The sequence below is a fragment of the Equus asinus genome, chromosome 12, assembly GCF_041296235.1.
Source record: "Equus asinus isolate D_3611 breed Donkey chromosome 12, EquAss-T2T_v2, whole genome shotgun sequence".
Classification (NCBI taxonomy): Eukaryota; Metazoa; Chordata; class Mammalia; order Perissodactyla; family Equidae; genus Equus; species Equus asinus.
Window position 1 is genome coordinate 28918696 of NC_091801.1, and position 22829 is coordinate 28941524.

A 22829-nucleotide genomic window follows, 5' to 3' on the forward strand; every position below is an offset into this window, starting at 1 on the left:
GAATCAGGGCTTTGCCTTTCTCTAGCTGTTGGCAGGGGGCAAATTATTCAACTTCTCCTCCCTGTGTAATCGCCCCCAATCTCTTCTCTAGTTCCCCTGCAGAGAATCAATATCTTGAATTTGGTGTTTAATATTTCCACGCATGCATTTTTTAAGTAAGGATGCATATAACTGTAAATAAAATATAGTACTGTTTTGTGATTTTTACATTTTAAATAAACAGAGAATACTCTGCATACTTCTATAACTTACCATTTTGCCCATCACCTTTGATATTTATCTACATTAATCTTTAGAGCTCTAGTTTAATTTTCATAAAGGCACAATATTCCATCACATAAAAAAGTATAATTTATTTGTCCATTCTCCTATTGAGGAAATTTTTGGACATTTCCAATTTTTCACTTTTGGAAATAGTGCTGCAATGATCATCTTTGCATGTATTACCTCACCCAAGAATGGAATTATGGTGTTATAAATTATTGGGCATTTTCACTTTTATTCAATATTATCAAGTTGTTCAGAAAGTAGTAGTACCAACGTATGCCCACAGCAGCATGAGTTTCTTTTGCCTGACAATTTCAGTAGATTTTTGCCTATCTAGTGAGTGAGAAATAGTATACACTGCACCTCCAACTGGCATTTGTTTGCCTGATAACTGGGGAGGTTGAGAATTTTATGTTTATCAGCCATTCCAACTCCCTTTTCAGTGGCTTGGCTAATTATATGTTTTGCCTAATTCTTGGGTCGTTTGTCTTTGTCTTCTTGACTTTTAGGAGTTTATTGCATATTTCTGTAGTAAAGATTTGTCCATTTACACAATGCAAATGTTTTTTTCCAATTTTTAGTTTGTCTTTTCACTTTGCTGATGGTGCCTTTTGATATACTAAATTTTTAATTTTTAATTTACTTGAAATTGTCAATTATAATTTGTGCTTTTTTGCATGTGTTGTTCTTTTCTTCCCAAAAATCATTCCTTGCCCTGGTATTATAAAATGTCCCATTTTTTTCCCCAAAACTTTCAAAATAGGATTTTTCAAATAAAATTCTGAAGATCTACCTTGAGCTGAGTGTGTGTGTGTGTGTGTGTGTAGTAGTGTGAGATGGCTTTTACTTTCCTCTTCCACATCCATTAATGTATTTTAGTTTTTCATCAACTCTCGAGATAGAGTAGCCATTATCAGAGTTGACAGATGAGGAAAATAAAAACTTAGAAACATATTTTATTGGCCCAAGGACACACAGCTTGTCAGGGACCAAGAAAATCAACGTGAATATCTCCTTCTAAATGACCCCAGGCATATCAAGTTCATCGACATTTAAATCTGGAATCTTATCTTTAGCCCTCACTTCACCTCCCCACCCACACTGCTCCTCTCTCTGAGAGGTCCCCAGCACAGGGAACAGCTCTGCCACCTGACCAGGCACTGGCTGCAGCAGTAAACCGAAGAGCTGGTTGCCCACTGAGCTTCCCATTGAAGAGCCTGGGCGTCCTCCTCCGCCCTCACCAGAGTTTAGACTATAATCAGTCTGGGTGAGGCCAGGAATTGATAGTCCTAAAGCAACCAGATGATTTTAATATTTAGCAGGGCTGTGAACCACTAAAGGAGTGCCTCCCTCCCCTACTCCCATGATCCTACCCCCAACTGGCACCTCTTGGTGATGCCTGGAGATATTTTTGGTTGTTCCAGTGGTGGTTGTTCCACTGGGGGATTGATACTGTCATCTAGTAGCCAGAAGCCAGGGATACTGCTAAACATCCTTCAATGCACAGGAGGTCTCCTCCCTGCCCCCCATAAGAAAGAATTACGTAGCTCGAAATGTCAACAACTGAGGTTGAGAAACACGGACCTGGAGTATGTTACTCATCTTGCGACTCAAAATGTCGTCCCTGAGGCAGCACTGCATCATCACCAGGAACTGGTTAGCAATATGGGCTCTCTAGCTCCTCCCCAGACCTACTAGTCTGAATCTGAATCTATATTTTAACAGGATGCCAGGTGATTCATACACACTTTATAGTTTGAGAAGCCTTCTGCTGGACTGCTGCTTTCCCTTCCCCTGCACATCCAATCAGACAAGAAATCCTGTCAACGCCAGCTCGTAATTATCTCTGAAATTTTCCTTGCCTTCTATCCCTAGGGTAACTTTCTCTATGCAGGACTTGTCATCTCAGTTATTACAATAACCTTCCAATCTAGCAACCTTCTTCTACCCTAATAGAGATCTTTACCTTTCTTGAGAGTTATGAAACATTTTCAGGTGGAAGGAAAGAGGTGGGCCTTCCTGGGGGAAACACACAAGCACACACCCTCTCACACACTCACGTGCTCCTACCATATTGCATACACTTTTGAAAGCTTCACAGAACCCCTGCAGCCAACCGCAGACACTTCCAGGTAAGAATCCCACCTTAGTCTCTAAGCAGAGTGCTCATTCTAAAATGTGATGTGGTCATTTGAATCCCCTCCTGAAAGTCCAGCTCTTAGCACAGCCTACTCCAGCAAGCCAAACTCTTAGCAGGTGCCCTCTGTGCCCTGCTCAGAGTCTTTGCAGATGCTGCTTCCCCTGCCTGACACCCTCTTCCTTTCCTGGCTGCCTGGCTCAGCCCTCTCCTTCCAGATTCAGCTCACAGATCACCTTGAGAAAAACTTACTGCCCCACTCATCCCCATTCCCACCTTCCGCGCCAAATTAGGTTCTCCTTCTCTGTGGTCCTTTAGTTCCCAGAGCTTCTATCTGCCATTGCACTTCCTGGAATGTATTATGTTGTGTTTTTTCCTTTTTTTTCTTATGAGTCTCCCATCACGTCTGGGTCAGCAAGGGTATCTTTCATCTCTGCAACCTCTGTGCCTGGCACAAACAGGAGCTCAATAAAGGTTGCTAGTAAGTTTAAAGGAACAATAAAGCTAGCATTCTTTCACCTCTAGCACAAATTGCTTTCAGTTTATGCTTTGATGACTTAGTATTTTTCCCTTATAGTTAAAGTGTACCACTTTGTTACTTAATTAGGTGGTGAGTACCTGGGTGTTCAAGATATTATTCTTTATAGATTTTTTTATATTACTGAAACATTTTATACTTATAAGTAAAAACAATTAAAGGTACAATCATATTAAACAAGTGAATGTGTAAGTGTCCCCTGGGTTCTGTGGAAATGCACCCCCAGATCCATGTTCTTGCGATGTTGCTTCCTGAGCCGCACGTCTGACTTCCCGCGAGTCTTTCCCTGGGGCTGCAGCGCCGTTCTCGCCTGACTGCAGAGGGTGAGAATTTAGAAACATTTTCCCATGTTTGAGTGTCCGGGTGAAAAAGCTCATCAAGGATAGGAGAAACAGAACTTGAATTAGGATAAGAGAGAAAGACTTTGGAGCCAAAAATTTTACACAGAAAACATTTTAATACCCCTGTATGAACTAGAGCATTCGCTTCATTTTAAATTGGTAAGAACCTCACTAACACTGGATCACCAATTTCCAGGTAAAACCAGAATTACACACTCCCCATCTTAATCTAGAGAAATATTGGGAATCTGGCTTAGAACATACTCATTAAAGAAACCGCTTTTACAAACAAATAACTCTATGGCAGTTTTGTTTTATATATCCTACCCTTTTACCATTACAATAACTTATTTCTCCCTGCCCTCTAAAACAAACAAACAAAATGTTGTTTGCTTTTAAAATATCACCTCTTTTTCACTTTGATTTACTGCCCTTTGGCGGCCAGCCCGCTGGTCTCCGGCCAAGTCAGCAGACTCCCTCGGGCTGCCTTGGCAAGGGAGAGACTCGGAATCGCAGCTCAGGAAGCCTGCTCCGGGCCAGCGTTCCTACAAAGCGCTCTCTGCGTATCAGCTGCCATCTGTTCAGCTTTCTCTCCTTGGACGGAGCAGGTCCTCAGAGCTGCCCATTCCCCTTCCCCTCCAGCAAAGGCTCTGTTCCCAGCCCCAGCACACTTAGAAAGGCAAGGCCTTCTCAGGGACCGACTTCGAGGAAACAGCCTCTATGTATCCGAAAGTGTTGACAAGGGCCTATGCCAGGAAAACAACAACTAACAAAACAAAATAACCTTCTCTTCCAAGGACCCTACGTCCTCAATCCAGGAATCATTTCCTTGCTGTCCGTGTGAGTTTGAGCTGCACGTGGTCGGTCACTACAGACATCTAAGACCACAGAGGGCAGCAAGTCAACAGACTCTTATAAATAAGCTTTCTGGATCTTACATAAAGAGCACATTTTGCAAGTGTTTGGGGTTGTGTTATCTGGTTTGAGATCAGCTCTGCCACTTACTGGCTCTCTCTTCAACAACTTACAGAATCTCATTGAGAAGTAGTTTCCTCCCCTGTAAGATGGGATGGAGATAAAACTAAAACCTCTCATAGCAGCCTCCTGTATACTCTCCTTTACTTCATTTAAGGAGACATTTTGTCTGAATTATCGGAGTATAGATTTAAAATATCCAATTCTCTTTGCTATGTGAAGAGCATACATACAATGTTTGAAAATACATTCTCTGACAGTTTGGAAAAAATAGGAAAATATATATATTTCTATGATGAAGCTATTATGTTTTTGATACTATGGCAAGAAAAAAACTCAGATTGCTTTGGGATATCTGTGCAATTGCACATAAAACCAATTAAAAGCCCTATAGTACAAAACCTCATGCGCATGTGCATGCACACATACATGCACACACATGAATATGTGTAGATGGAAGTGCATGTCTTAGAATAGAAACTCATGTGTTTCTCTTTCCTATGTAGCAACCTTGGAATGCTCTATCATTCAACATTGTGGACGCTCTTATCTCTTCACCCAGTAGATAAGCCAATGGATTGCCACAAAAGAATACATGGTGTACAATTCAGTTCTGATCAATATTACATCAATACAATATTTTGCAAATGCAAAAACCTTTCCATCCAAGGATCTATTCATGTCTCAGGCTCTGAGGTCAATTATTCTCTTCCTTTAAACAACTTCCTGTTTTGCTCTAAAGTGTCGTTTATCACACTGGACTCTTTGCACTATTTTTGCTCTGCTTTTCTTCTCACAGCAAAATCATTGCACCTGAACAAGAAACTGATTTTTTTTTAAATCTTGTTTTCTCACAGAATCAATGACATAAGAGGATTAATTGTTTGTTTTCAATCCTGACTTTTTCTCCTCCTAGATCTATTTTTGAACCAAATTTTATTTTGGGATGTCCTGACTGGGATGATACTAAATTGGAAAGCCTGGTGCAAATTTTATTGACCTCCATTTCCTACTATAAAGGATGTCCCCCACTAATCTGTCATCTACAGGGCAGACAAAGGCCAGCGGCTAGGGAAGCCAAGCCAGATGGTATGTTCAAGAAGCCCAAGACCAGACTCTATGTTTTGTTGGTTTGTTTTTAAATAAATGGTCAACCAGGAAGGAAAAAACATTTGAGCATCCTTCTTATTCCAAGCTGAGCTAAACTAAATGTTAATTGTAATATGCACGGCAAACACAATGTCTGAGAATAGGTACTTATTAAATGTTGCTTGGATATGACTGAATGGATGAAATGATGGATAGATGGGTCGTTAGATGAGTGGATGAATAAATGAATGAATTAATTAATATTATTGATGGTTTTTAAGTTAAACAATGCAGAAAAACTCAAAGAGAAAAGTTACCACTTAGAAAACTATATAAATTACAAAGTGAATCTCCCCTCTTCTACTTTTCAGAGAAAAACAATGTTAACAGTTTTGTCAATATTCGTCCCTATTTTGTCATATTATATTATTTATTTATCATCTATCTATCTATGTCATTAATCTTTAAAGTCAATTTTAATTTTTTCCCCAAATTATAGTTGTGTTGTCCATAGTGACTTACACCTATTTTTTCCACTTATACATCAAGGACAACTGTTCATGTCCCTGTAGCAATCTATTTTGTTCTCTTTTAATGACTACATGATATTCTCTTGTATAGATACACCATACATGATTCAGTCAGACTCCTATTGAAAATTAAATTGTCTTCAATTTTTATGCCATTACCAACAATACTGCAACATATTTCCTTGTGCATATGTAACTGACCAGCTGTATCTTTGAATTTTTAATATCCTTTGCTATGTTCTCTATTGGTTTGTTTGTTATTTTTTCTTTATAGAAACTCTGCACATTAGGAATTTTAACATTTTGCCATTTATATGTGTGGCAAATATCTTCTCTTAATCTGTCACTTGCCTTTTGTTTTTGGCATCTTTCACTGTTTAAAGTCTTTAAACTTTATTGTAGTCAAATCTATTTTTCCTTTTATTGCTTTTTCTTTTCTAGACAATTATATGAAATCCTCTCCAACCTTGATTTTATAAAACTGTCTATCTGTATTTGACCATAATACCTACTGAAGGAGAGATTTAATGCTGACTGAATTTCCATGTTCTCTACCACATTTTCCAGCCTCTTTCGGAAATAGGTTATAAGTATATGATGAGTTCTAGCCAATAGGATGTGGACAGAAGTGACACATACAATCTATGTCATTTCTACCCGTGACCACGAATGCTCCTGTGTGACCCTCCAGCTCTCTCTTCCCCTTCAGTAGCACACCACAAAACCAAATATTCCAAATTGCGTAGGAACAAGGTGGAAGCAGCCTCAATACCTGAATCACCACCTGGAAAGAGCCACCCTGGAGAGTCTCCATACTCACTTCAGACTTTGCATAATCAAGATGCTTTCCTATGTTAAGCCACTGTGATCCTACGATATTTTTCTATTAAACATAGTTACCCTAAATAACAATACAGTATAGTTTTTTTCCCTACATTTAGGTGCTCAATTCATCTACAATTTTTATAACAGTGTGCAATATGTGAGTAACTTTGTTTTCTTCATCATACCTTTATCATCATAATATTAAACCCACATATACACATATGTCTGTTTCTGCATTGTCCATAATGTACCACTGAACTGTTTATCTATTTTTGTACCATAACCCAACTATTTTGATTTAAATAACTATATATTTTAGTATCTTAAAGAGCAAATTCTCCTTCATAATTATTCTTTTTCAAATTCTTACTTTTTTCTTCCAAATAAATTTTAGAATCAACTTATTTCCCAAAACAATACCTTGGGATACTAACCTGATTTGCCTTAAAGTTGTACATTAATCTGAGAAGCAGCAGCATCTATGTGTGATTTAGTCTTTCCATGAGGAAGTATGACATGTCCATTTATTTTAGTCTTATTTTATATTTTTAATAAAAATATATAATTCTCTTAAGTAATTCTTAGATGTTTTAGAGACTAATTTTGACACATCTTAAATACAATTTTTCTCATTTCACTTTCTAACGGTTCAATGCTAATAAAAAGGAAAGTAATACTTATTTTTGTGTTTTTTCTTACACATAGCCACCTTATTCTCTTGATAGTTTAACAATTTCATTGAATTTACTGAATTTTAGGAATATTGTCATGTCATCTGCAACTAATAACTGTTTCTTTCTTTCTAAGGTAATTTTCTTTGATTCTATTTTACTTTAAGCTTTTCTTTAAAAAAGGAGTTAGAATTGCTTCGAAAATGTAATAATTTGCTTTCCTTGCCTTCTGTTGATATAATTTTTCTCTTTAAGTTTTTTAATATAATAAGGTTGATACATTTTCTAATGATGAGCCATTTATGTTTCTTTCATAAACTGTACCTAGTTTTACAGTATTTAAATAGCCACGTTTTAACTGGAATAGTATAAAAATTTAACTCTGAGCAACTAGAAACGACTCTAAGTCAGGAATTGAGGAATGATTTAATAAATTAATGGGATAGCAACATTATGAAATATTCTGTGTCCATTAAAAAAGACTTTAATGATCTAGTCAATTCCAACTCCTACAGACCCCGTGCACAGTAGAGCAGAACCTGCCCACTGTTTTGCACCATCCTCTCTCCTTCCAGCGCTGTATCAGACAATGCTCCACTGCTATTCATAGGTTTTCATGCCCAATTTATTCGTAAGTGGGTGGCCAGGTCCTTCTTCCTAGTCTGTCTAGTCTGGAAGCTCTGCTGAAACCTGTCCACCGTGGGTGACGCTTCTCATATTTGAAACACTGGTAGCATAGCTTTCAGTGTCACAGCAACATGCAGCCACGACAGTATGACAACCGACATACTGTGTGGTTCCCTGACTAGAAATGAACCCAGGCCACAGCAGTGAGAGTGCCAAATCTTAACCACTAGACCGGCAACTAAAAAAGATACTCACCATAAGGATAAGGTACACACCTAATTCTGAGTGAAAAGTTTAAATATTTTATTAGATTTCATGTTGTATGTAACCTAAGAGCTCAAGAATAATGAAATTTTCTTCTCTCAAATATAGATAATAATGCTGATCATATCGAAAGTGCCACTTCTGAACAGTCCTATCGTAACCCAACATACGATTTGGAAGAATGATTCTGCTTTTATGTCAGAAAAAAGGTTGTTGTCAATTGTTACAATTTCTAAAATACTCATAATATACAAAAAGCATACAAAATCCATAAAATATCATATGATAGGAAGATTCACTATATATTTCCTTAGTTGTTTATCAGTATTTTATATGTATCACTTTTTTCTCCCCACCTAAACTTTCAACTGTGTATTAGCATCTTATTATTCCTCACATCATTATAGTTGTGAGGATATAGTAAGCATTCAATAAATATGTATGAATTCATTGAAGTCATCCCTCCTTTCTAAGAACATAAATTGTTAACAAAAAATAACTGTCAACTATTTATTATTACATTCGTTTTCTATTCAGTGATGTATCTAATTCATACAATGTATTCATTCAGGCTCTCATGTGCCAGCATCTATTTAGGGATAGGCTTACCCACCTGTAGAACTTTGGGTAGGTAAGTAATAATAAAGGGAAAATTAAACAACGGATCTTTTCCTTGATCTTGTGCATTATGTCGCATGCCTGGTGTGTGAGGCTCTCTGTCATAGGACCTCATATAATCTCCATCCCAGCCTGAAAGATGACTACCACAGTCCCTTTATAAGTGGCACTCCCCAGGTACCTGGCTTTGAGCTAAGCATTTTCACACATAATTTTAAGAACATCACCTTCAGAAGATTCTTCTTCTATGTGACTCCAAAGTCCACACTCATTCCATTTTCCACAGTGCCCCCTCAGGACCCTAGATAGTGACGCCAGAGCTGAGGGATAACCCCAAGTCCATGTTTCAACCACCCTGGGCTTCATTCCCACAGTCAGAGCATGGCAATGGGGAACACAGGAGCGGGCACTGGGCTCAACTTCTGAACTCCAACCAGGAGGGAACTGGGCAGATCCGTCCACCCCCACATCAGGCCTAGGTTTCAGAAGTATCCCTGTAACTGAGCCTGTGAGAGCAAGACTGGACATCTATCTGTGGAGCAAATTGAAGGCCTGAGGGCCAAATGAGGCTTGCAAACTCATTTTATTTGGTCAGTGCTTTCAAAACCTGAGCTTGGAGGTTCCAATTTCCAGTTTCTGGTTCTGCACATAAGGAGCTTGGAAGTCGCCACTCTGTGCAAACAACAAGTAAAAAGCTGAACAGACTGAAAAACAAACAACGCTTCTTGGAAACTCCATAGCCATTAAGCACTAACTTCCCATTGCCCTCATTCCCCGCCCCTGGCCACCATTCTACTTTCTGTCTCATGATTTTGACTACTCTAGGTACCTCATATAAGCAGAATTATTTGGCATTTGGTTTTTTTGTAACTGGTTTATTTCACTTAACATAATGCTCTCAAAGTTTATCCAGGTTGTGTCAGAATTTCCCTCCTTTTAAAGGCTGAATAATATTCCATTGTATGTTTCTACAACATTTTGTTTATTTATTCATCTGTTGATGGACGCTTCAGTTGCTTCCACCCAGTCTCTCCCTTTTACTTACTTCTGACAACACAGTTCCTTCTGTGCTCCTTCTGACCAAGTTCTTGTTGGGGTAACATGTTCAAGAATCCTTAGGGGATGGTTCTCCCTCTTAATCCTATAGGAACCAAGAAGGAAATGGAACTGAGTAAAGCCAATAGAGGACTGCCTGAACAGAAAAGAGCAGATCTTTCTAAGGGGGGCACTTACTACTCAGCTAAGCTGATGTAGCTATGACCGAGGCTGGCCCCACACTATCAGACTTTTCCAGTTTAGGAAGCGAAACTGAAAATCTGAATATTTATTTGAAATCCTTGGAGTTTTAAAAGGTAACTCAGGTGTTTTTCTTAAGACTTTAATTTTTTAGAGCAATTTTATGTTCACAGCAAAGTTGAAAGGGAGGTACAGCGATTTCCCATGTGCACCCTGCTGGCACACATGCATAGCCTCCTCTGTTATCAACAACTGCCCCCAGAGTGGTACATTTGTTACAAGAGATGAACCTACATTGACTTCTCATAATCGCCCAAAGTCCATAGTTTACATTAGGAGTCACTCTTGGTGTTGCACATTCTATGGGTTTCGACAAATGTGCAATGGCATGTATCCATCGCTGTGGCATCTACAGAGTATTTCACTGCCCTAAGAATATTCTGTGTCCTGCCTGTTCACCTATCCCCACAACCCGCTCTGCCCTACTAAAACCCTGGCAACCGCGGATCTTTTTCACTGTCCATATAATTGCCTTTTCCAGAGTGTCATATAGTTGGAATCATATAGTTTGTAGCCTTTTTACATTAGTTTCTTTCACTTAGTAATATGCATTTAAGGTTCCTCCATGTCTTTTCATAGCTTAATGGCTCAATTTTTTTTAGTGCTGAATAATATTCCATTGTCTGTATGTACCACAGTTTATTTATCTAGTCATTTATTAAGGGACATCTTGCTTGCTTCCAAGTTTTGGCAATTATGAATAAAGCTCCTATAAACACCCACGTGCAGGTTTTTGTGTGGACACATCTTTTCACCTCCTTTGGGTAAATATCGAGGAGCTCAATTGTTGATTGTGTGGTAAGAGTATGTCTAGTTTTGTAAGAAACTGTCTTCTACAGTGGATGGACCATTTTGCATTCCCACCTGCAAATAAACAAGAGTCCTTGTTTCTCCACATCCTTCACAGCATTTGATGTTGTCAGTGTTCCATATTTAGGCCATTTTAATAGATGTGTAGTGGTATCTTGTTGTTTTAGTTTGCATTTCCCTGGAGATATATCATACGGAGAATCTTTATCTATGCTTATTTTCCATCTGTATATCTTCCTTGGTGAAGTTAAGGTCTTTGGCCTAGTTTTTAATTGGAGTGTTTATTTTCTTACTGTTGAGTTTGTGTTCTCTGTATATTTAGGATAACAGTGCTTTATCAAATGTGTCTTTTGCAAATATTTTCTCCTAGGCTTGTCTTCTAATTCTCTTGATTTTGTCTTTTGCAGAGCAGAAGTTTTTAATTTTAATGAAGACCAGTTTATCAATTCTTTTTTTCATGGATCATGCCTTTAGCGTTGTATCTAAAAAGTCATGACCTTACTGAAAGTCATCCAGGTTTTCTCCTGTGTCACCTTCTTGGAGTTTTATAGTTTTGTGTTTTATGTTTAGGTCAGTGATCCACTTTGAGTTAATTTTTGTGAAGGGTGAAAAGTGTATGTCTAAATTCTTTCTAATTTATTTATTTATTTTATTTTTATTGTATGAATGCCCACTTGTTCCAGCACCTTTTGTTTAAAGGACTATCTTTGCTCCATTGTATTGTCCTTGCTCATTTGTCAAAGATCAGTTGACTATATTTATGGGGGTCTATTTCTGGGCTCTCTATTCTGTTCCATTTATCTAGTTGTCTATTCTTTCACCAATATCACACTCTTGATTACTATACTTTGTAGCAAGTCTTGAAATCAAGTACTGTCAATCTTCTAACTTTATTCTTCTTCTATGCTGTGTTGGCTATTCTGGGTCTTTTGCCTCTCCATGTAAATTTTAGAATCAGTTTGTTGATGTTCACAGAATAACTTGCTGGGATTTTGATTGGGACTACATTAAATCTGTGGATCTAGTTTGGAAAAACTGACATCTTGACAATATTGAGTCTTCCTATCCATGCGTGAGGAATATCTCTCCATTTATCTAGTTCTTCTTGGATTTTTTCATTAGCATTTTATAGTTTTCCTCATGTAGATCTTGCACATATTTTTTAGATTTATACTTTAGTTTTTGGGGTGCTAATGTAAATGGTATTGTGTTTTTAATTTCAAATTCCACTTGTTCATTGCTGATATGTAGGAAAGAAATTGACTTTTGTATATTAATCTTATATTCTGCAACCTTGCTTTAATCACTTATTAGTTCCAGGAGTTTGTTTGTTCGTTTTTGCAAATTCTTTCAGATTTTTCTACATAGATGATCATGTCAACTGCAAACAAAGACAATTTTACTTCTTCCTTCCAATCTGTATATGTTTTCTTTCCTTTTCTTGCCTTATTGCATTAGCAAAGATTTCTGGTATGATGCTTAAAAAAAGTGGCAAAAGGAGACTTCCTTTCCTTGTACCTGATCTTAGTGGGAAAGCTTCAAGTTCTTCACCATTAAGTATATTAACTTTGGTTTTTTTGTAGATATTCTTAATCAAGTTGAGGAAATTCCCCTCTATTCCTAGTTTACCAAGTTTTTAACATGAATGAATGTTGGATTTTGTCAAATGCTCTTTTTGCACCTATTGATATGATCTTGTGATTTTTCACTTTTAGCCTATTGATGTGACAGATTACATTAATTGATTTTTGAATGTTAAACCAGACTTGCATACTGGGAATAAATTCCACGTGGTTGTAGTGTATAAATCTTTTTATAGATTGTTGGATTTTATTTACTAATATTTTGTTGAGAATTTTTGCATCTATGTTCATCAGAAATATTGGTCTGTTGTTTTCTATTCTTGTGATGTCTTTATCTGGCTTTGGTAACAGGGTAATACTGGCCCCATAGAATGAGTTAGGAAATATTCCCTCTGCTTCTATCCTATGAAAGAGATTGTATAGAATTGGTATAATTTCTTTCTTAAAGGTTTGGTATGAAATTCACCAGCAAACTTATCTGGGCCTTGTGTTTTCTGTTTTGAAATGTTATTACCTATTGATTAAATTTATTTAATAGATATAGGCCTATTCATATTGTGTATTTCTTCTTGTGTGAGTTTCAGCAGATTTTGTCTTGAAAGGATTTTGTCCATTTCATCTAGATTATCAAATTTGTGGGCATAGAGTTGTTCATAGTATTCCTTTATTATAGTTTAATTTCCATGGGATCTGTAATGATGTTCCCTCTTTCATTTCTGATATTAGTAATTTGTGTCCTCTCTTTTTTTCCCTTAATGAACCTGTCTAAAGGCTTATCAATTTTATTGATCTTTTCAAATAGCCAGTTTTTGGTTTCATTAAATTATCTCTATTGATTTCTTGTTTTCAATTTCCTTGACTTCTCCTCTAGCCTTATTATTTCTTATCTTCTGCTTACTTTGGATTTAATTTGCTCTCCTTTTCTAGTTTCCTAGGTGGAAGCTTAGATGATTGATTTGGACCTTTCTTCTTTTCAAACAGGTGCATTCAGTGCTAAAAATTTCCCTCTAAGCACTGCTTTTGCTCCGTCTCACAAATTTTGATATCTTGTGTTTTTATTTTAATTTAGTTCAAAATGTTTTTAAATTTCTATTGAGATTTCTTCTTTGACCTACATGTTATTTTGAAGTGTGTTTTTTGATCTCCACTTATTTGGGGACTTTCCAGTTTATCTTTCTGTTATTGATTTCTAGTTTAATTCCATTGTGATCTGAGGGCAGACATTGAATGATTTCTATTCTTTGAAATTTGTTAAGTGCATTTTATGACCCAGAATGTGGTATATCTTGGTGAATGTTCCATGTGAGTTTGGGAGGAATGTGTATTTGGCTATTGTTGGATGACGTACTCTATAGATGTCAATTATATTCAATTGATTGATGGTGTTGAATTCAACTATGTCCTTACTAACTTTCTGCCTGCTGGATCTGTTTCTGATAGAGGGGTGTTGAAGTCTTCAGCAATGGTAGTGTATTCATCTATTTCTCTTCACAATTCTATTTGTTTTTGTCTCACATAGTTTGACACTCTGTTAACGCATACATGTTGAGGATTGTTATGTCTTCTTAGAGAATTGACCACTCTATTACTATAAATGCCCTTCTTTATAACCTGATAACTCTTTGCTTTGAAGTCTGCTCTGACTGAAATTAATATAGCTACTCCTGCTTTCTTTTGATTCGTGTTAGCATTATATATTTTTCTCTATCCACTTACTTTTAATCTATATACGTTTTTATATTTAAAGTGAGTTTCTTGTAGACAACATATAGTTGTAGACTACATAAAGTTGATCTACTCTGATAATCTTTGTCTTTCAATTGGTGCACTTAGACCATTGACGTTCAAAGTGTTTGTTAACGTAGCTGAATTAATATTTACCATATTTGTTAGTTTTCTGTTTGTTGCCTTGTTCTTTGTTCCTATTTTTGTCTTGCATTCTTTTTCTGTCTTTTGTGGTTTTAATTAAGAATTTTACATGATTCTATTTTCTTTGCTTTCTTAGTATAATGGTTATACTTCTTCTTATACTCTTATCAGTGATTACCCTAGAGTTTGCATTACACATTTACAGCTAATCCAAGTCCACTTTCACATAATACTATACCACTTCACAGGTAGTGTGAGTACCTTATAATAACAAAATAATCTTATTTCCTCCCTTCCACTCCTTGTATCATTGCTGTCATTCATTTCACTTATATATAAGGATATATATAAGATATATACATAACCTTACATAATTAAATACATTGTTGGTGTTACTATTTTGAACATACTGTCATCTCTTAGATAAATGAAGAATAAGAGGGGTCCACCCAGTGACACAGCGGTTAAGTTCACAAGTTCTGCTTAGTGGCCCGGGGTTCGCAGGCTCGGATCCCGGGTGCTGACATGGCACCACTTGGCAAGCCATGCTGTGGTAGGTATCCCACATATAAAGTAGAGGAAGACGGGCACAGATGTCTTCCTCAGCAAAAAGAGGAGGATTGGCAGCAGATGTTAGCTTAGGGCTAATCTTCCTAAAATAAAGGAACAAAAAAGAATAAGAAAAATATAATTTTTTATTTTCCCTTCACATATTGCTTCTTCAATTCTCTTCTGTTCTTTAGGTAGGTCCAAGTTTATGACCTATATATTATTTGAAAAAGTCTTTATTTCTCCTTCATTTCTGAAGGATAATTTCACAAGGTACAGAATTCTAGGGTGGCAGGGTTTTTTTTTTTTTATCTCTCAATACTTTAAATTTGTCTTCATTCTCTTCTTGCTTGCATGGTTTCTGAGGAGAAGTTTGATATAATTCTTATCTTTGTTCCTCTATAGATGAGGGGTTTTGTCCTCTCTGGATTCTTTTCTTTTTTCTTTTTTTTGTTTTTTTGAGGAAGATTTGCCCTGAGCTAACATTCATACCCATCTTCCTCCACTTTATATGTGAGATGCCTGCCACAGCATGGCGTGCTAAGCGGTGTGTAGGTCCACACTCGGGATCCAAACCAGCGAACCCCAGGCTGCTGAAGTGGAACATGTGAACGTAACCACTGCGCCATGAGGCCAGCCCCTCTGAATTCTTTCCCTGATCTTTGATTTTCTGTAGTTTAAAAATGACATGCCTGATAATAGTTTTTGTGTGTTTTTTGTTTTGTTTTGATATTTCTCCTGCTTGGTGTTTTCTGATCTTCCTGGATCTGTGGTTCAGTGTCTGACATTAATTTGGGGGAAATTCTTAGCCATTATTGTTTCACATATTTCTTCTGTTTCTTTCTGTCTTTCTTCTCCTTTTGGTACTACCATTACATATATGTTACACCTTTTGTAGTTTTCCCACAGTCCTTGGATATTCTGTTCTGTTTTCTTCAATCTTTGTCTTCTTTCCTTTTTGGTTTTCAAGGATTCTATTGATAGATGCTCTAGCTCAGAGATTCTGCCCTCAGCCTTATCCAATCTGCTAATAAGCCCATCAAAGTCATTCTTCATTTCAATTACAGTGTTGTTGTTTTTTTTTTAAAGATTTTATTTTTTCCTTTTTCTCCCCAAAGCCCCCCGGTACATAGTTGTAGATTCTTAGTTGTGGGTCCTTCTAGTTGTGGCATGTGGGACGCTGCCTCAGCATGGTCTGATGAGCAGTGCCATGTCCACGCCCAGGATTCGAACTAACGAAACACTGGGCCGCCTGCAGCGGAGCGCGCAAACTTAACCACTCGGCCACGGGGCCAGCCCCTCAATTACAGTGTTTTTTATCTCTAGCATTTCTTTTTGGTTCTTTTTTAGGGTTTTCTTCTCTTTGCTTACATTGTACACCTGTTTTTGCATTTGTCTACTTTATTCAATGGATTCATTAGCATATTAATCATAGCTGTTTTAACTTTTCAGTCTGATAATTCCAACATCCCTGCTATGTCTGTTTCTGATGCTTGCTCTGTCTCTTCAAATTATGTTTTTTGCCTTTTAGTATGTCTTGTAATTTTTTCTGCATAGCTGGATATGATATACTGGGTAAAAGTAACTGCTGTAAGTAGACCTTTAGTAATGTGGTGGTGAGGTATGGGAGGAGAAGCGTTCTATAGTTTTATGATTAGGTTTTAGTCTTTTAGTGAACCTGTGGCTCTGGACTGTGAACTTCACAAGAGTCTCTCATTTGTTTTTCTTCCCCCTTAGGTGGGGCAGGAAGGCTAGCGTAGACTGGTGTTGGGTATACCCTTTCTCCTGGGCAGTTAGCATCTGATAGTACCCCAGCAGGTTAGGCTGTAGCTAACTAGTTTTCCCTGAGAGTAGGCCTTGTTCAGAAGAACAGAGTGCTCTGGTGTATTTCAAGATGATTCTTTTCCCCCTTCCCCTGCCAGAAACACAAAGGATTTTTTCTTTGATACTGTAGGAATCTGGTCAAGCTCCTGGAGGAAATCTCACAAAACTGTGGGTCTCCCTGGAGTTTTTAACTCTCAGATTTTTCCACACTGAGCCTCTAGCAATTTGCCCATTACATTTCAGGTTTTCCTACCCAGCAGTGAAGTCTCTGCTCCAGGCAGCCATGACATCCTGTGTCTGTCTGTCTGTCTCTCCAATCTTGGGTGCAGTGGTTTGCCCTGTGTCCTCCCCTTCATTCTTGAAGGATATTTTCACTGGATACAGAACTCTGGGTTAGTAATTCTTTTCTTTCAGCTCTTGAAAATGTTGTGGCACTTTCTTTTGATCCCTGTTGTTGCTGATGAGAAATCCACTGTCATTTGGATTACTTTTCCCCTCTAGGTAATGCAGCATTTCTCTCTGCTTGCTTTCAAGTTTTTTCCTTGTCTTTAGTTTTCAGAAGGTTGTCTATGATGTGTCTTGGCACAGAAATATTTTAGTTTATCCTATTTGTACATTTCTCAGCTGCTGTAATGTGTAGGTTTACGTCTCTTGCCAAATTTGGGGACTTTTCAGCAATTATTTCTTTGAACATTTTTCAACTTCCCTTGGTTTTCTCCTCTCCCTTGGGACTTTGGTGATTCACATGTTATATCTTTATTGTAGTCCCACATATCACCGAGGCCCTGTTCATTTTTTTTGTAAAATTTCTCTTTGTTATTCAGATTAAATAATTTCTATTATTCTGTCTTCAAATTCATATACTCCTTCATCTATATTCCCCATTCTGCTGTTGAGCCCACCCATTAAGTTTGGGTTTTTTGGGGATTTTGAGGTGGGAGATTATTATATTCCTCAGTTTGAAAATCTCCAGTTGGTTCTTCTATATATCATCTATTTCTTTTCTGAGATTTTTTATTTCTTTGCTGAGACTTTCTTTTTTTTATTTGTTTCAAATGTGTTTTAATTGCTCATTGAAACATATTTATGATGGCTGCTTTAAAAGTTTTCTTAGATAATTCTAATATCTATATCATGTCAGTTTTGACTACTATTGACTTCTTTTTTTAATTCTAGCTGAGATTTTCCTGGTTCTTGCTGTGATAAGTAATATTCAGTTGAACTTTGAATATTTTGGGTATTATATTATAGTCTGGATCTTATTTAAATCTTACGTTTTAGCAGGTCTCCTCTGACACCATTCTGGTGGAGGAAAGAAGGTGCCGCTCATTAATACCAGCTTTTCCACTTGGCCTCTGTGGACATCCAGGGGAAAGGGCTCTTCATCACTGCTCCCTGTGTGGTGTACATTCACACTGTGGAGAGTGGCCTCATTACTACTTAGCAGGAGTGAAAGCCTTGGCGTTCACTTGGCTTCCTCTGACACTACCCTAGCAGGAGAGGGAGGTGGAAGTCCAGTCATTCCGTGATGTCTCCACGTACATTGAAGAGTAGGGGGACAGGGGATGGTGCAAGTCCCAACTCCCCACTCAGGCCTCACTGAAACCACATCACTGGGGTGGGAGTACCTTGTTATATTATGGCAATGATAGAAGTCTAGGTCTTTGCTGGCAGGGCAATAGTGGGGAAATTGGATTGCAGTTTTTTGTGTGTGTTTGGCTGAATATTATCTAAAATTTTTCTTGCTAGGTGCCCTTTTCTTGATCCTTTGGATAGAGATTGCAGATTTTTCTTGGGGCTTTTTTAGCCTGTTCCATCGGCATTTCCAGGTTGCTAGTTTCTCTAATGTCCCATCTGGGATACATGAGACAAAACAAAACCTAGGTCTCAAGGTCCCTAGCTAGTCTACCTCCTGTTCTCCATCTTTCAGAGTCTTCTACTATTTATTTTATGTAAAATATCTGGTGCTTTTAGTTAGCAAGACAAATAGCAAAAATGTCTACTCCATCATCCTGAAGACAGAAGTCAAGATTGATTGTCTTTTACAATTTTTAAGTGACTTTCCCTTACAGTCGATTCTCTCATTGTCTGATATAAAATTTTATTCCATAATAACTACAAATGTAGTTAGCTCATATCTTCAATAGCATATCATGTTGTGTGAGTCTTTTTCTCTTTTCTCACAGTTTGCCTTCAATAAGAAATGTTTGAGAATGGATAAAAGTATATGTAACATGAACGCTCATTGTGGCTTTTACTTTTTAATACTCCAATGCAATTATATAAATATTATCAGTACAGGACATGTATTTTACATTCACACAAGGAAATACTATGTAGACACTTAAAGATGAAACATAAATTTATGTGTAAAAAAAGTCTAGGATATATTGCTGTGGGGTAAAACAATTAACTTGTATTTCATTTAAAAATGTATTTTGTACTTTTCTGTTTTTAATTTTTAAAAAACTTTTAAAAACAAATAAGTGATAGTTGAGACAAAGAAATAAAAAACGTTTTCATTTTTCAATGGCTATGTTCTGAAAGCAATTTCATATGGCTTATCTCCTTTGATGTTTACAATGTATATGGTTCAGGCAGGTGCATTCCCAGTAAACTTCTAGTCCAATATGGTTTCTAGACACCACACAACTTTCTATAAATTTCTTGGGCTCCAGATGCAATCATATTTTCCTCTTTAAAACTATCTATCTGAAAACACTTGAAAAGCAGCCTATGATGTAAGATAAACAAATTTGACACTGTATAGAGAATCAAAACTTAGAAACTTCTGCTCCCTAATTCCTCAGAGTCCATTTTCAACAAACAGGTGTTTCTCCTTTTCTATGTATTCTATGTACACATAAGATAAACAGCCTTAAAGTTTTTAATCACAAGGAGGTCTATGACATATGACTTTTCTACTTCAAAGGACTCTAATAATAGCACATGCATAGAAATATAGCACTCTGAGCAGAGTAAACAAACACTTCTCTCTCCTGAGAGGGATCAGATGAATCCGCTTATGTCAGATCTCTCCCAGAATTCCATTGTTGTCTCTCCAAACAGGCTTTAAGGAAAACCACTGAATCTGGGATTGGGAGCTTTTCTCAAACGTGTTTCCTTTAAAAACACAGGGAAACAGGATTTTTGGCCACAGGAGGTCAAGGTCAGCAATCTAACAGAATTGGTCTTTTTGAACTTCCTTTCTAAGAAACACATTATGTTATCTGATGAAAGCTGTTACACTGAAAATCTCTGCTGCCACTCAAGTGGCGATCAATTTTGTTCATTGCACAAGGACTGATTTCAGGAAGCACACTAGAAAGGCCACAAATCAGTCTAATGATACCAAAATGTAAATTTCAAAGATAATGTTAACAGCCTAAGTTCTGGGAGGATGGGAACAGCGTTTTATCATTTTTGTGTGCCCCATAAGAACTCTACAGTGCCTTGCACTTAGTAAGTAATCAATAATTATATTTAGTGAATATTTGTACTCTTAACAATAAAAGAAAAAGGAATTTAGGAAAAATCACAGAATTAAGAATGCAAGGAAGTGCAATTAAAACACTTAAAGGGGGCTCCTCAGATATTGTATTGCCTTCAGAGACCTGAATTTATATGTAACTATTTGCAGATATGGATATTGTCACCAAATAAAATAGAAATGTACTTTTATTAGGATGGTTTTAGTACCACTGTCTTAGACATGTACAGTATTTTTTGAGAATTTAAGATAATTTGCAATAAATTATCTCATTTTAGTGTTACAGAAATTTCAATGTTATTATCTCCATTATAAAGATGGAAAGCACAACCAGAGGCACTCCCAACTAGAATATACAACTATGTACCGGGTTTGTGGGGGGGGGGGGGGCGGCCTTTGGGGAGAAGAAGAAGAAAAAGAAAGATTGGCAACAAATGTTAGCTCAGGTGCCAATCTTTAAAAAAAAATAAAATAAAGATGAAAAAATTCAGATGAAATTTACCTAAAAGCAACCGACAAGTGAGCAACAGAGCTTGACTGTTATCTAAACTTTGCTTCTCAAGATGGGACTGTCTATCATTTCTGCAAAGGAATGCAATTCCTGAAGCTCTTATCTCAGTAAGAAGGCCTTAGCTCGCTCTTTGCTTACAATTTACTCCCTAATCATTTTCAGCTGTAGTTTGACCTGCTTTCTCCCTAATATTGAAGCGTCACTGAACTTTGGTTTACTTCTAAGTAAGATACACTAAATAAGAAGAACACTCCTCAAGTAGGGGAGGAAAATTTTGTCACACTGGCAGGTTTTCCTCCCATGTGATGCCCATGTTTTCAGCTGATACTGGCCACTTCCTGCTCAGAAGGAGAATGTTCAAGAAAAATGTCTGAAATACATTTCCTTTTGCTTTAAACTGAATCATGAAAACCCATAAAAATTTCTCATTCTATACCAAAAAGTGAGAATTCCTGGATATTGTCACAATTCTAAATTAGGAAATAAGAAACATTAAACAGCAGAGTGGTTTGTTTACGTGAAATACTACAATATTGTTATTCATCACTTGGCCTTACTTAGGTTTTACTAAGTTGTCCTATTTCCATTTAATATAAGAAAGCTTCTAGTTTCTCTTTTGAAAAACTCATTTCAGTAAGAATCCATTTGGGGGCTGTCTATGTTTTAAAAAAAAGTTGTGACATCTGCCATTAACTTGAGAAGGTATAATGAGATGAGAAGTAACGATTGACTACTATGCTTCTCTTAACTAAATTTTCTTTTTAATGCTTTGAATGTTCAGATGACACAATGAAGGACAAAGTTTTGCCTTGTAATATATTAATTAAGGACTGGTTAAAGATGTTTTCTAGAAAGGCACAAAATGTCTTTCCAGTGATAATATCAACTGGATCCAAATGCTAAAAGCAGTTAGAATCATGTCATAGTGAAACAGAGGCCTGTTAGGTTGGTGACACAAAGTTGCCAATGCAATGATCTTATGCACCCTACCCTACAATGCTGGAAGGTAAATCATCCCTGAGACTTCATGATTTTAGAGCTATCTACAGTCTTGGCCCAATATACAAGGCAGTCCGTGAGCCAAACACAGCAAGTAGCTTCCACAGGGAGTTCCACTCTCTACAAAAGCTGCTGCTTCTTCTCCTGCCCCAGACTCACAGTTCCCACAGGCGGCAAGAGGAATTTGAGTCTCAAAGAAATGCAGAACCAGCTTAAATCTATTACTACCCTAGGTAATGTATGACCTTTGTTAGCAGATGAAAATAAATACAAGTCTATACCCTCTCTTAGAACAGTATCTTGTACATGGAAACACCTCAATAAAGGCATGTCCAATTTAGAAATCGAATTATATTTGTCGGCATTCTATTAGCTTTTTGTTAGAATTTCTGATAATTGTTTATTTGGAAATTTTGTCTTAACATAACATTTGGCTTGGAGAAATACCTCTCTTCTCTTAACTTAGAAGATTTTTTTTTATTTCAAAAGAAAAGTGATGGCTTGAATTCTAGAATTTTATAACTTTAAGGGACCAAAACACTCATGTTGTCCAAATAATAATAAATCACTGCCTTGCTTACTAAGAATCATGCTGGGGGCTTGGTAAAAATGTAGGTTCCTTGCCACTCATATTGAGAGGCCAATTGTAGGTGTTCTGAACCATAGCCCAGACATGGGAAGGAGGAAACTTTCTTAATGACTCCAGCCTCAGCCACCTTCTACTGCCCCACATGACAGACCCAGAGCAGTAACTACCTAACTAGGCCCAGTCCACCCCTAGAACTATGAAAAATAACAATAATAATAATAAATAATTATTACATGCCACTAATATAAATATATGCACACACACATACACACACACACTTACACACATACGTATATTCCTGGTTTCATTCAGGAGCTCAGGGTGGAGGGTATGTCTCTAGCATCTGTGATTTTTACAAGATCATCGGGTATTTTGAATTAAAGCCAAGTCTCCTAAACTCTTGTTCTTAAAATGAGATTACCTGCTT

The 22829-nt window shown here is 37.1% G+C and overlaps 1 protein-coding gene across 15 annotated transcripts in view; it reads right to left on the minus strand.

The window, feature by feature from the left end:
• The window catches only part of RP1 (RP1 axonemal microtubule associated), a 449795-nt gene that overhangs the window by 382458 nt on the left and 44508 nt on the right, over positions 1 to 22829 (minus strand). For 4 of the 15 annotated variants that reach the window (XM_070481262.1, XM_070481257.1, XM_070481264.1 and 1 more), the window contains exon 2: positions 9928 to 10023. The exons of the other annotated variants lie outside the window; for them this stretch is intronic. The gene's annotated coding sequence lies outside the window, so the exon portion shown is untranslated. The remainder of the gene's footprint in view (positions 1 to 9927; positions 10024 to 22829) is intronic. 15 annotated transcript variants of the gene reach the window in all.